This window comes from Hyla sarda, chromosome 8 (genome assembly GCF_029499605.1).
Source record: "Hyla sarda isolate aHylSar1 chromosome 8, aHylSar1.hap1, whole genome shotgun sequence".
In the NCBI taxonomy this organism is placed as follows: Eukaryota; Metazoa; Chordata; class Amphibia; order Anura; family Hylidae; genus Hyla; species Hyla sarda.
In genome coordinates, this window is record NC_079196.1 from 48,558,066 (window position 1) to 48,570,106 (window position 12,041).

General features: G+C 41.7%; 1 long non-coding RNA gene across 1 annotated transcript in view; it reads right to left on the reverse strand.

Moving 5' to 3' along the window:
• Positions 1 to 2,917: 2,917 nt before the first annotated feature.
• LOC130285478 (uncharacterized) overlaps positions 2,918 to 12,041 on the reverse strand; it is a 110,867-nt gene continuing 101,743 nt past the window's right edge. The window contains exon 5 of the long non-coding RNA XR_008847344.1: positions 2,918 to 3,310. This is a non-coding gene — a long non-coding RNA (uncharacterized LOC130285478). The remainder of the gene's footprint in view (positions 3,311 to 12,041) is intronic.

The window sequence follows — 12,041 nt, forward strand, 5'->3', positions numbered from 1 at the left end:
CTATGGGAGGGGGCGTCACGCCCCCTCCCAAAGACTTGCATTGAGGGGGCGGGTGTGATGTCACGAGGGGCGGGGGCTCTAAGCGTTCGGAACATTTTGTTCCAAACGCTGGACAGCGGAGTACCCCTTTAAAGGAAAATTTTCAGTAATCTCAAAAGAACTTAAAAAAAATCTTTCTGTAACCATGATAGTACGACAATGTCCCTGTATGTACATAATTCCTAAATAGTGTGTATGTATCTAAATGCAGCTCCTGCTACTTTGCGCATCATCAAGGAAGTATTTAAATGAATAGTTATTTATTTTATGTATTTATTATGTTGGTGCTAACAAGGCAAAACACAGCTGTGGAGATGAAATGGCTGTTACACTTAAGAGCAGTATAAACAGTGGTTTTCCATCTCCCTGTGATTCACAGCTTGGGAAGTGCTCAGGGATGGAATATGATTCTGTACAGCGATATGTGGAACGTGAATACTAACATGAAACATCACAGGAATTCAATCAATATGCTTCCAGTTGTAAATACAAAGTATCAGATTTTTTTTTTTTTTGTGCAGATTTAGTCCCTTAGCCTTATATTGTTCCATTGGATTTTTCCATATGATTGATGACAAGAAAGCAATACTGATGGTATATGGTTTATTTAAAAAAAACTTCACCAAAAATCTAAAGTACAAGAGAATATGTAAAACACAAAGAGAAAAAGAAACATAGCCGCACATCCACAATTTGTATTTTGATCTATTTGCATCTCAGCATAAATTCAAAAACTAACAGGTTGTTAGTATACATTTTGATCAAAAAGGACAAGCCCACTCGCCATGTCAAGGCCACCTATTCAGAGTGGGTCCCTAACCTGACACTGGTGTAGTGCTGAGCGGCGACCACTGCCTACGAGGCACCATACCCACAGGGTGAACAAACCAGTGGCCGGGCAGCCCCACTACTGCCCGACCAAGCCCCTTGCTCCGGGCTACACCACCCCACAGACAAAGTATCACAGTAACAATGATCACCGCAGAGCACCACACCAATGTGAACACCTACCATGTGCTCCCTACCAGAGGGCTGGGAGAATATTAGGAGGAAACCCATATGCAGTTTCCTGCTAATTAAAAACATCTGGGCCGAATGGGTGGAGTGGAGTGCTGGCCATGAAAGAGGGGAATTGTAAAACACAAAGAGAAAAAGAAACACAGCCGCACATCCACAATTTGTATTTAGATCTACTTGCTTCTCAGCATAAATTAAAACATTTATTTACATTTGTAGTCTCTCCCTTCTTCCATGGCCAGCACTTCACTCCACCCATTTGGCCCAGATGTTTTTAAAGGACATCTGCAGCCATTTAACACTTATCCCCTATCCACAGATTAGGGGATAAGTGTTTGGTCCCAGGGGTTGGACCCATCGCAATCTCCTAAACGGGGCCCTGGCATCATCGTTCAGTGTGAGTGCTAATGCGCATAGCGTCGACCTGAGATGTCGACGGTTACGCCCCGTCCCCATACAGTTCTATGGAAGAGGCAGGGAGGCACAAACGCTGCCTGCCCGCTTCTCCCATAGAGTTACATGGAGGAGACGTGTCGTCCGCAACGTCTTACTGCAGCTGACACGCCTCCTGCACAAGAGAGCTGTGGCAGAGCTGTGGCCCTGTGCAGGAGATCGCGGGGGGGCCCCAGCGGTTGGACCCTCAACGATCAAACACTTATCCCCTATCCTGTGGATAGGGGATGAGTGTTAAAGGGCTGCAGATGTCCTTTAATTAGCAGGAGATTGCATATGGGTTTCCTCCTAACACATGGTAGGTGTTCACACTGGTGTGGTGGTCTGTGGCGGCCATGATTTCTGTGATGCTTTTTCTGTGGGGTGGTGCGGCCCAGAGCCAGGGGCTTGGTCGGGCAGCAGTGAGGCTGCCTGGCCACTTGGTTGTTGCCCCTGTGGTCATGATGTCTCTGAGGCAGTGGTCGCCACCCAGCGAGTATTCAGTTAGGGACCCACTCTGACTAGGTGGCCTTGACGTGGCGAGTGGACTTGTACTTTTTGATCAAAATTTATACTAACAACCTGTTAGTTTTTTAAATTATTCTGAAAAGCAAGTAGATCAAGATAAAAATGTTGGATGTGGGGCTATGTTTCTCTATTTGTGTTGTACAAGCGAATATGTATCTTGAAAAAAAAAAGTGCTATCTTTTCCTCTTTTAAAGCTTTTTAACCCTCCCCCCAATCACCAACACTAAACTTTCATCCACTCTGAGTAGAACTGCTCAATTCTGTTCGGTGTTTACAAGATGGACAAGCAGCTCACTGAGATATCAAGTTATATGCTGTCTATTCAAGTTTATGAAGAGGGCATACAGGTTATATGCTGTCTATACAAGTTTATGGTGAGGATATATCAGGTTATATGCTATCTATACAAGTTCATGGTGAGGATATATCAGGTTATATGCTATCTATATAAGTTTACGGAGAGGGGAAGGTTAAAGAGGAAGTCGAGAGGGGAGTGAGTTCAGAGAGAAGAGGAAGACAGAGTATACAAGAGTTAACTGTAAATATTAGATCTCATCTTAGGGCTTAAAGGACATCTACAGCGATCAAAACTTATCCCCTATCCACAGGATAGGGGATACGTTTCTGATCGTGGGGGGTCTGACCACTGGGACCCCCACGATCCCCCGAACAGGGCCCCTGCATTGCTGCGCTGTGTGCCCACTCCACGCCCCCTCCCCATACAGCTCTATGGGAGAGGCGGGGAGGGATGAACGCTGCCTCCCTGCCTCTCCCATAGAACTACATGGAAGAGGCGTGTCAGCCGCAACATTATGCTGCGGCTGACACACTCTCTGCACCCGAGAGCCATGGCAGAGCTGTGGCCCCGTGCAGGAGATCATGGGGGGTCTCAGTAGTGGAATCTGTCTAATAGACAGAGTCCATTACTAAGCCTGGGCCAAAAACAGCTACTGCTAGCCCCCAATTATTACCCTCTGGACCCACCGCCACAGGGGTGCTGGGAAGAGCCAGTACCAACAGGTCTGGAGCATCAAAAAATGGGGCTCCTGGGCATAGTTAGTAACAGGCTGGGATTATTTATTTTGTGGCTAATGGACTCCGTCAATAAGACAGCTCCCACTACTAAGCATGTCAAGTAAATAAAATGAAATAAAAAAAAACACATGTTTAAAAAAAAAAAATATTCCAAAAAAACACTCCCCCAAAAGCCCTCATTAACCATTTTATTAACAATAAACCAAAAAAATGCTGGTCACTGTCTGTACTCCTCCAAATCTAAAATAATCCACAGGACCTGAAATGAGAAGAAAAAATAAATAATTAAATAAATAAATTAGTACATTTAGGGGAAAAAACATATATAACACACATTTTTTTCAAAGCTGCAAATTAGTGTTCTGAAGTCATTTATTGGTTTTTGCATATCTGTACTAAAAAAATGGCATTCAAATGTGATTTATTGGTTTTTGCTTATGTGAGCCAACTTTATCAACCCCCTGTGATGGTGTAATAAATGTGTCACACATAAGCAAAACTAAAGCAAAACAAATACAAAAAAATGCCCACAGAACTCACTTGTCAAAACAACGATGAAATAGTGGTTACCTTGGTTAAGGAGCTCACAACTATTAGACCCACAAAATCACCTCCTTAAAGTGAAAAAAGGCGAAAAAGAGAATTGTCCAAATCAAACAATTGTTACCCATAGCAAGGAAGACTTACACCTCCTTGAGAAATGATTCTTCTTTTCCAGAATGTGAGATATATATAACGTCTGATAACAATCATCATTCCCTATAGCACACGAGTGCTTCTCAGAGCTTAAGACACGTACTATACCATCACAAGAGAGGCAATGCCTTCATAAAGCACTTTCTGTGTTGGAGGGGATGGACTGTATTGCCTGTTATGAAATCTCTGTATTATGTAAAATGTGGAATTCACTGGTGTTAAGATGTACAAAAATATTTAAGATTATATGATGATATCTAAAATGGTTTTATTTAAACGTTTGTTGAATTATGAGTAATATTACTATTTGTGCACTGTATGGCCTTTTGTGTTGTTACTCCCTTCTGTGTGGCTTCTCATAGGAGACTTAAATTATTGTATGACTATATAGTATGCACTGATAACCAACCACACAGTTCCTCCATATGGACATGATGACATCACACAGTTCCTCCATATGGACATGATGACATCACACAGTTCCTTCATATGGACATGATGACATCACACAGTTCCCCCATATAGACATGATGTCATCACACAGTTCCTTCATATGGACATGATGACATCACACAATTCCTCCATATGGACATGATGTCATCACACAATTCCTCCATATGGACATGATGTCATCACACAGTTCCTTCATATGGACATGATGACATCACACAATTCCTCCATATGGACATGATGTCATCACACAATTCCTCCATATGGACATGATGTCATCACACAATTCCTTCATATGGACATGATGACATCACACAGTTCCTTCATATGGACATGATGACATCACACAGTTCCCCCATATAGACATGATGTCATCACACAGTTCCTTCATATGGACATGATGACATCACACAATTCCTCCATATGGACATGATGTCATCACACAATTCCTCCATATGGACATGATGTCATCACACAATTCCTCCATATGGACATGATGACATCACACAGTTCCTCCATATGGACATGATGTCATCACACAGTTCCTTCATATGGACATGATGACATCACACAATTCCTCCATATGGACATGATGTCATCACACAATTCCTCCATATGGACATGATGACATCACACAATTCCTCCATATAGACATGATGACATCACACAGTTCCTCCATATGGACATGATGTCATCACACAATTCCTCCATATGGACATGATGACATCACACAGTTCCTCCATATGGACATGATGTCATCACACAATTCCTCCATATGGACATGATGACATCACACAGTTCCTCCATATGGATATGATGACATCACACAGTTCCTCCATATGGACATGATGACATCACACAATTCCTCTATATGGACATGATGACATCACGAGGTTCCTCCATATGGACATGATGACATCACACAGTTACTCCATATGGACATGATGACATCACACAGTTCCTCCATATGGACATGATGTCATCACACAGTTCCTCCATTTGGACATGATGACATCACACAGTTCCTCCATATGGACATGATGACATCACACAGTTCCTCCATATGGACATGATGACATCACACAGTTCCCCCATATAGACATGATGATATCACATAGTTCCTCCATATGGACATGATGACATCACACAGTTCCTCCATATGGACATGATGACATCACACAGTTCCTCCATATGGGCATGATGACATCATCCAGTTGGTACAGATCTGCCGTCTTTACATCCATGAGGAGAATCTCCGGTTCCACCACATCACAGGTTTGATTTATTGGACTGAGATCTGGTGACTGTGAAGGACATTGGAGTCCAGTGACCTCATTGTATGAGATGATGTCATGTGACATGGGGCAGTATCCTACTGGAAGAATCATCAGAAAATGGGTCCACTGTGGTCATAAAGGGATGGACATGGTCACCAACAATACACAGGTAGGCTGTGATGTTTATACCATGCTCAATTGTAATAGGTGATCCAAAGTGTGTCAAGAAAATGTCTCTCACCATTACACCACCAGCAGCCTGAAATGCTGATACAAGGCAGGATGAATCGATGTTTTCATATTATTACACCAAATGGCACAGCTGGAATCGAGAGCCTCAGTTTTTTGTTGTAAGCTGACCAGAGTGGAACCCAGGGTGGTCTTCTGCTGCTGTAGCCCCTCTGCATTAAGACTGGACATGTCGTGAGTTCAAAGAAGGTATTCTGCATACCTTGGTTGTAATGAGTGGTTATTTGAGTTACTTTTGCCTTTTTGTCATCTCTGACCAGTCTGCCCATTCTCCTCTAACATCAATAATGTATTTTGTATTCGCACAAATGCTGCTCAATGGATATTTTCTCTTTTTCTGACTATTCTTTGCGAACTTTAGTGATGGTTGTGTGTGAAATTCCCAGTAGATCAGCAGTTTTTGAAATACCCAGACCAGTCCGTCTGGCACCAACAACCATGCCACATTTAAAGTAACTTAAATTCCCCACTCTGATGCTCAGTCTGAACTTCAGCAAATTGCCTTGACCATGTCTACATTCCTAAATGCATTGCGTTGCTGCCATGTTACTGGCTGATTAGCTATTTCTGTTAACAAGCAATTGAACATGTATACGTAAAATAGAGGCCATTCCGTGTAAAAGTCCCTAACATAAATACTGCATAAGTTATATGCACATCAGTCCTCACAGGTGGTTGATGGCGGTGCTTGGGGAAGAAGTCCACTTCTTATGCTTTATTCTCACCCACATTGATGCTTTTGGTCTCTTTAGTCTATTTGACGGCTAAACTAGATGGTGTAAGGCTAGGTTTTACACAGGTTTTTTCTGGCAACCAGGGTGCCTTCAGCTGTTGCAAAACTTCAACTTCCAGCATGTTCAGAAAGCCTTCCAGGAACTTGAAAATTCTACTTATTAACTCAGCAACAAATCCAGATGAGAAATAATAGAATAATAGAGTGTAGGGTGCCCACCAAAACATTCTGTCCCAGATTGAGATCCCATTGACCAGGACAGTCAGGGCCCTACCACCTATTGGTAGAGTCAGGACAGCGGTTTACTCCAATCACAGCAAATTACCAATGAACTTTTGAAGAGTTCTAAAATTTAGCTTGCAGCAAAGATGAAAGACAAGGTTACTGCATAACAGCAATGTGAACCACATGATTGAGACGAGGATCTCAAGTATGCTAAAGTAAAATATCTCGCTCAGAACACTACGAGAATGTGACAACATATAATGTTATGCATAGCCGAGCAGGGACGTGCGCACATAGGCACACATCAAAGGGGCTGAAGCCCCGCCCCTTCTCAGAACCTGCCTTTAGATGCCTTATCGACAGTCATGTTGCATTTTGAAACGATTTGTGCATAATAGCGGTAAAATTGTGACAAAAACGTAGCGATTTTGCACAAATGTGGAAGACTGCAATAACATGATTTTTTCCTAAAGCTCTTTAGGCTGTTCAAAGCCAAATAGAACAGCACAAACACTGCTATAGGTCCTGAAAGGAATTGTAACCGTGCACAGGGGAAGAAGAGGTAATAGTGCTGGCCGGGAGAGGCCTGACTCGTTTAACAATATAGATCGTAGGGAGTCCAAGCAGTGGGACCCCTGGTAATCTCCTGAACGGGGCCCAGGGCAGTCTGCCATTCTGACCCTCGCAGAAAGCCGCCCCCGTAATTTATCTCTATGGGATACATGGAGGGGGGTGTCAGTCGCAGCTCCGTGTGGGGGTCGGTATGCTCCTTTCCAGCAGACTGCCAGGCCCCATTTTGGAGATTGCGGGGGGTTCCAGTGGTCAGATCCCCCCAATCTATAACTTTTCCCCTATCCTTCGGAATATGACATACTTTATTTGGCTAAATCCTGTACATAGACTCCCATGTAAAAACAAACATATATTGCACTTCTTACTGCATCCTGTTTTATGGAATAGCACTGAAATCTGCGCAATTTGATCCAGCAAATCCATAAAAACCCTGACATGAACTACCCAGAAGCCAAAATAACACATTTCTGGCCCATGTCGGGTAATGGAGGTCTATTATATATATATATATATATATATATATATATATATATATATATATATGGAGATTTCTTAACACATAAGGCAAATGTACACCACAAAATAATTTCGAAAGGTAAATAGTCAATAAATTGAATTTACAAACACTTGTTAAATTTTTTGCCTAATTTACATGTGTGGATTTGTTAATCCAGTCATTTTGTTCTATAAAAAGTGGCACCTAAATGGGATGACAATGTTTCTCGCACATCTGACGGCCCTGAACCAGGCATGGGATATCCTGCATTTATTCAGCATTTACCATTTGCTGACTGTTCCTTCTCATCCTACAACCATATTATATTATATGAAAATGAACCATATTAAGAGGAAGGTATTTCCATGACATTACAATAATGTTTTGCATACACAGCAATGCTGGGGAGTGAATGGGAGGACGGTTATTTACAGCACTCTTCTAGGATTTTATGAAAATCACATATGAACATTACAGCGAAGGGTTTGATTTATTTCTTTGTTTTTTTGAACAAAATTATACCTACGTTGCAGTCTTACCTCCCAGAACAATATACTGCAGAGACACAATGGTGACAGATGTGCCTGATTTATTATTGTCTCATATAATGTGACAAATGGAATATTATTTATTATACATTCTCAAATATAGATTATGTATACAGCAACTCCACTGCAGATTCCATGTCACCAATGCTTATAGTCCGTAATTCATACATCATTAACTATATGTTGACTGATTATTTAATTTCCCTTTTTTTTTAGGATTTCTGTTTATTACATCTTTTGATTGTTTTTGACAATTTATTGCACTCTAGTTCATTATGTAAGGGTAGAGAAAAGAAACCAGTCCATTGAATTTTACCTGGAGAGGGAAGAGGATGTGTGAAAGGAAGATTCCATGCTTGAAAAAGGCTGCAATGTTGCAATGTTCACCTGCTGGCATGTGATGGAAAAAGGCACCTTTTTTGCCCTTTTGTCATGAAATTTTTGAGTGCTGTGGGTTTTCCAAATTTTCGGATGTATCTATCTATCTCATCCTATGGAATACCCACCCTATGCTACGGATCTACAACCATGAAGACGGTCCATATGCTGCGCTAATGTGCTCTGGGGCATCAGAGTCAAAATAATAAATGGAACTGTACAAAGTCAGGGTACACGTCAAGATTACAAGGGTTAACAAAATAACCAACAAACTAAGGATTAAGGACTGAAAACAGATGGAATGCTAAACAGCAACAGAGAGAAATATCAAGACAAGATAAAGCACATAGCAGTCAGTTCAGGAACCAGAAACAAGATAAACAGCAGATATGATAATATGAACAGGACTGATTAAAAGGATTAATATAACAGGGACTAAACAGGACCAGGATATGCAGGTTCAAGAAAAACATCAAAAGCCAAACTCCATAGCATGGAGGAATACAGGTCAAGATTCTAAACAGGAATACTAAATACTGATCACTGGACTGAGAAACGGATAAGTCTAAACACATTCTAAGAAAAACTTCAAAGGCCAAACTTCAAATGCTAAACAGATACGGAACCAAACAGGACTGAAAACTAGAACTGAATAGGACTGAAAACAAAATACAATCTGAACAAGGTACATTAAACATATACAAAGCATAACAATAAAACACTGAACAAAGTACAAACATAACAAGGCTAAAATCTAGAAAACAAATACAGGATAAGAAGCCATGGCTGAACTCAGGATACATGTGCAAATTCTAACGTGCCATAAAAAACATAATGCAATTAGAAGCCAGGAATTCCAGCAGAGCTGGGGTCTAAATAATCCCAAGCAGAAGCCTATTGGTTGGAAACATTAACACTATCCTGAACAAAGCACATAACTAATAAGGCTTGAAAAGCAAGTGTGAATACATAATAACACAGAAAAACATGAAATACAGACATTACAATACTTCTAATAGTTACATTTTTATTACGGTTGAAAAAAGAGCCCATCAAGTTCAACCTATAATCCAACTGTGTTGATCCAGAGGGGGCTGATGCCAATTGCCCCATACCAGAATGAAAAATGTATTCCTAAACCCATATGGCATCCAAATAAATCCCTGGATCTATGTTCTATCCCCATAAATCAAATATCTACAACCTGTAAAAGTATATTTTTCCAGAAAAAAAACATATAGAAGTAATTTAATATCCTGTGGATAAGGGATCAGTTTACTTTCACTGGAGTTCTCCTTTAAAAATCTTAAAGTGTACCTGTCGTTAACAAAAACTTTTAATATAATGTGAACAATACTATTATATGTATATTTGTAATATATATAGGTTAAAAAATTTGTATATTTTTGGGTGAAAAAATGCTGTCTCTGCAGCTATTGCATGTGTGTCTCTGTGAAGAGACCAAATACAGGAAGTGAGGGCAGAACCAGCAGGGCTCTGTGCAGGCTCCCGGCTTGTTAATCATCCTACTATGTGAGTCGGGAGCATGTCACTGAGCCTCACTGAACAGAGCCCTGCTTGTCCTCGGTGTACAGAGCCCTGCTTGTCCTCGATGTACAGAGCCCTGTTTGTCCTCGATGTACAGAGCCATGCTTGTCCTCGGTGTACATAGCCCTGCTTGTCCTCGATGTACAGAGCCCTGCTTGTCCTCGGTGCACAGAGCCCTGCTTGTCCTCGGTGTACAGAGCCCTGCTTGTCCTCGGTGCACAAAGCCCTGTTGTCCTCAGTGCACAGAGCCCTGCTTGTCCTCCGTGTACAGAGCACTGCTTGTCCTCCGTGTACAGAGCCCTGCTTGTCCTCAGTGTACAGAGCCCTTCTTGTCCTCGGTGTACAGAGCCTGCTTGTCCTCGGTGCACAGAGCCCTGCTTGTCCTCGGTGCACAGAGCCCTGCTTGTCCTGGGTGCACAGAGCCCTGCTTGTCCTCTGTGCACAGAGCCCTGCTTTTCCTCAGTGCACAGAGCCCTGCATGTCCTCAGTGCACAGAGCCCTGCTTGTCCTCAGTGCACAGAGCCCTGCTTTTCCTCAGTGTACAGAGCCCTGCTTGTCCTCAGTGCACAGAGCCCTGCTTGTCCTCAGTGCACAGAGCCCTGCTTGTCCTCAGTGTACAGAGCCCTGCTTGTCCTCAGTGTACAGAGCCCTGCTTGTCCTCAGTGTACAGAGCCCTGCTTGTCCTCAGTGCACAGATCCCTGCTTGTCCTCAATGTACAGAGCCCTACTTGTCCTCAGTGCACAGAACACTGCTTTTCCTCAATGTACAGAGCCCTGCTTGTCCTAAGTGCAGTTTAACCAATGTACCGTATATTACAAATATACATATAATGGTATTAACAACATTATACAAAAAGTTTATTTTAACGACAGGTACACTTTAATCCTCCCAGTACTTATCAGCTTTTGTATGCTCCAGAGGAAGTTGTGTAGTTCTTTCTGATCCCAGTGCTCTTTGCTGCCACCTCTGTCCATGTCAGGAACTGTCCAGAGCAGCAGCTGATTGGCTGTGGGGACTGTTCCTGACAGAGGTGTCAGCAGAGAGCACAGTGGTCAGACTGGAGAGAAATACACAACTTCCTCTGGAGCATACAGCAGCTGATATGTACTGGAAGGATTAAGATTTCTAAATAGAAGTAATTTACTAATCTGTAGAACTTTCTTGCAACAGTTTAATAACGACAATTTTTTTTTCTCTGGAGTACTCCTTTAACCTCAGACATACAGTCACACTTATGATGGTATAAATATTTCACTACATAGACAGGGGGATATTCTTTATCCATATTAGAGGCATAAATGTGGCTGACATATATTCATTCACTGTCACTAGGCTTTACTTGTTTTTTTTCCTTTTTTTATTTTCAAGATGGATCACATAAACGTGGTGAGACTATTAAGGTTATATAAAATATTTTGGGCCCCCTGTTTCTTTACACCATCCAGATACAAATCAAACAGTAGCAACCACCTAGTATTACCAGAGTAGGAAAAGCCATGGGCCTTTTCTACCCAGTCTGTGGCCTTTCCAAGCCCTGAACATCATTGATGCTCCCTGCCTGACGGTACTGGGCTCTTTCTGGTACCCCTAATGATGGTGGGTATCATAATAAGGGGTTTAGTATTAACCATTTTACAGGCTAACCCTAAACCCCTTAGTAATAGGCATCTATCACACTGCTACACTACAAAGTCAGTAAAAAGTAAAAAAATAAAATAAAACCTGTAAATAAAAACACTTATTTGACCATTTTATTTAAAATGGGGAAAAAAAGTAGTCTAGAATACTCCAGTAATAATAAGCATGTAAATAAAAC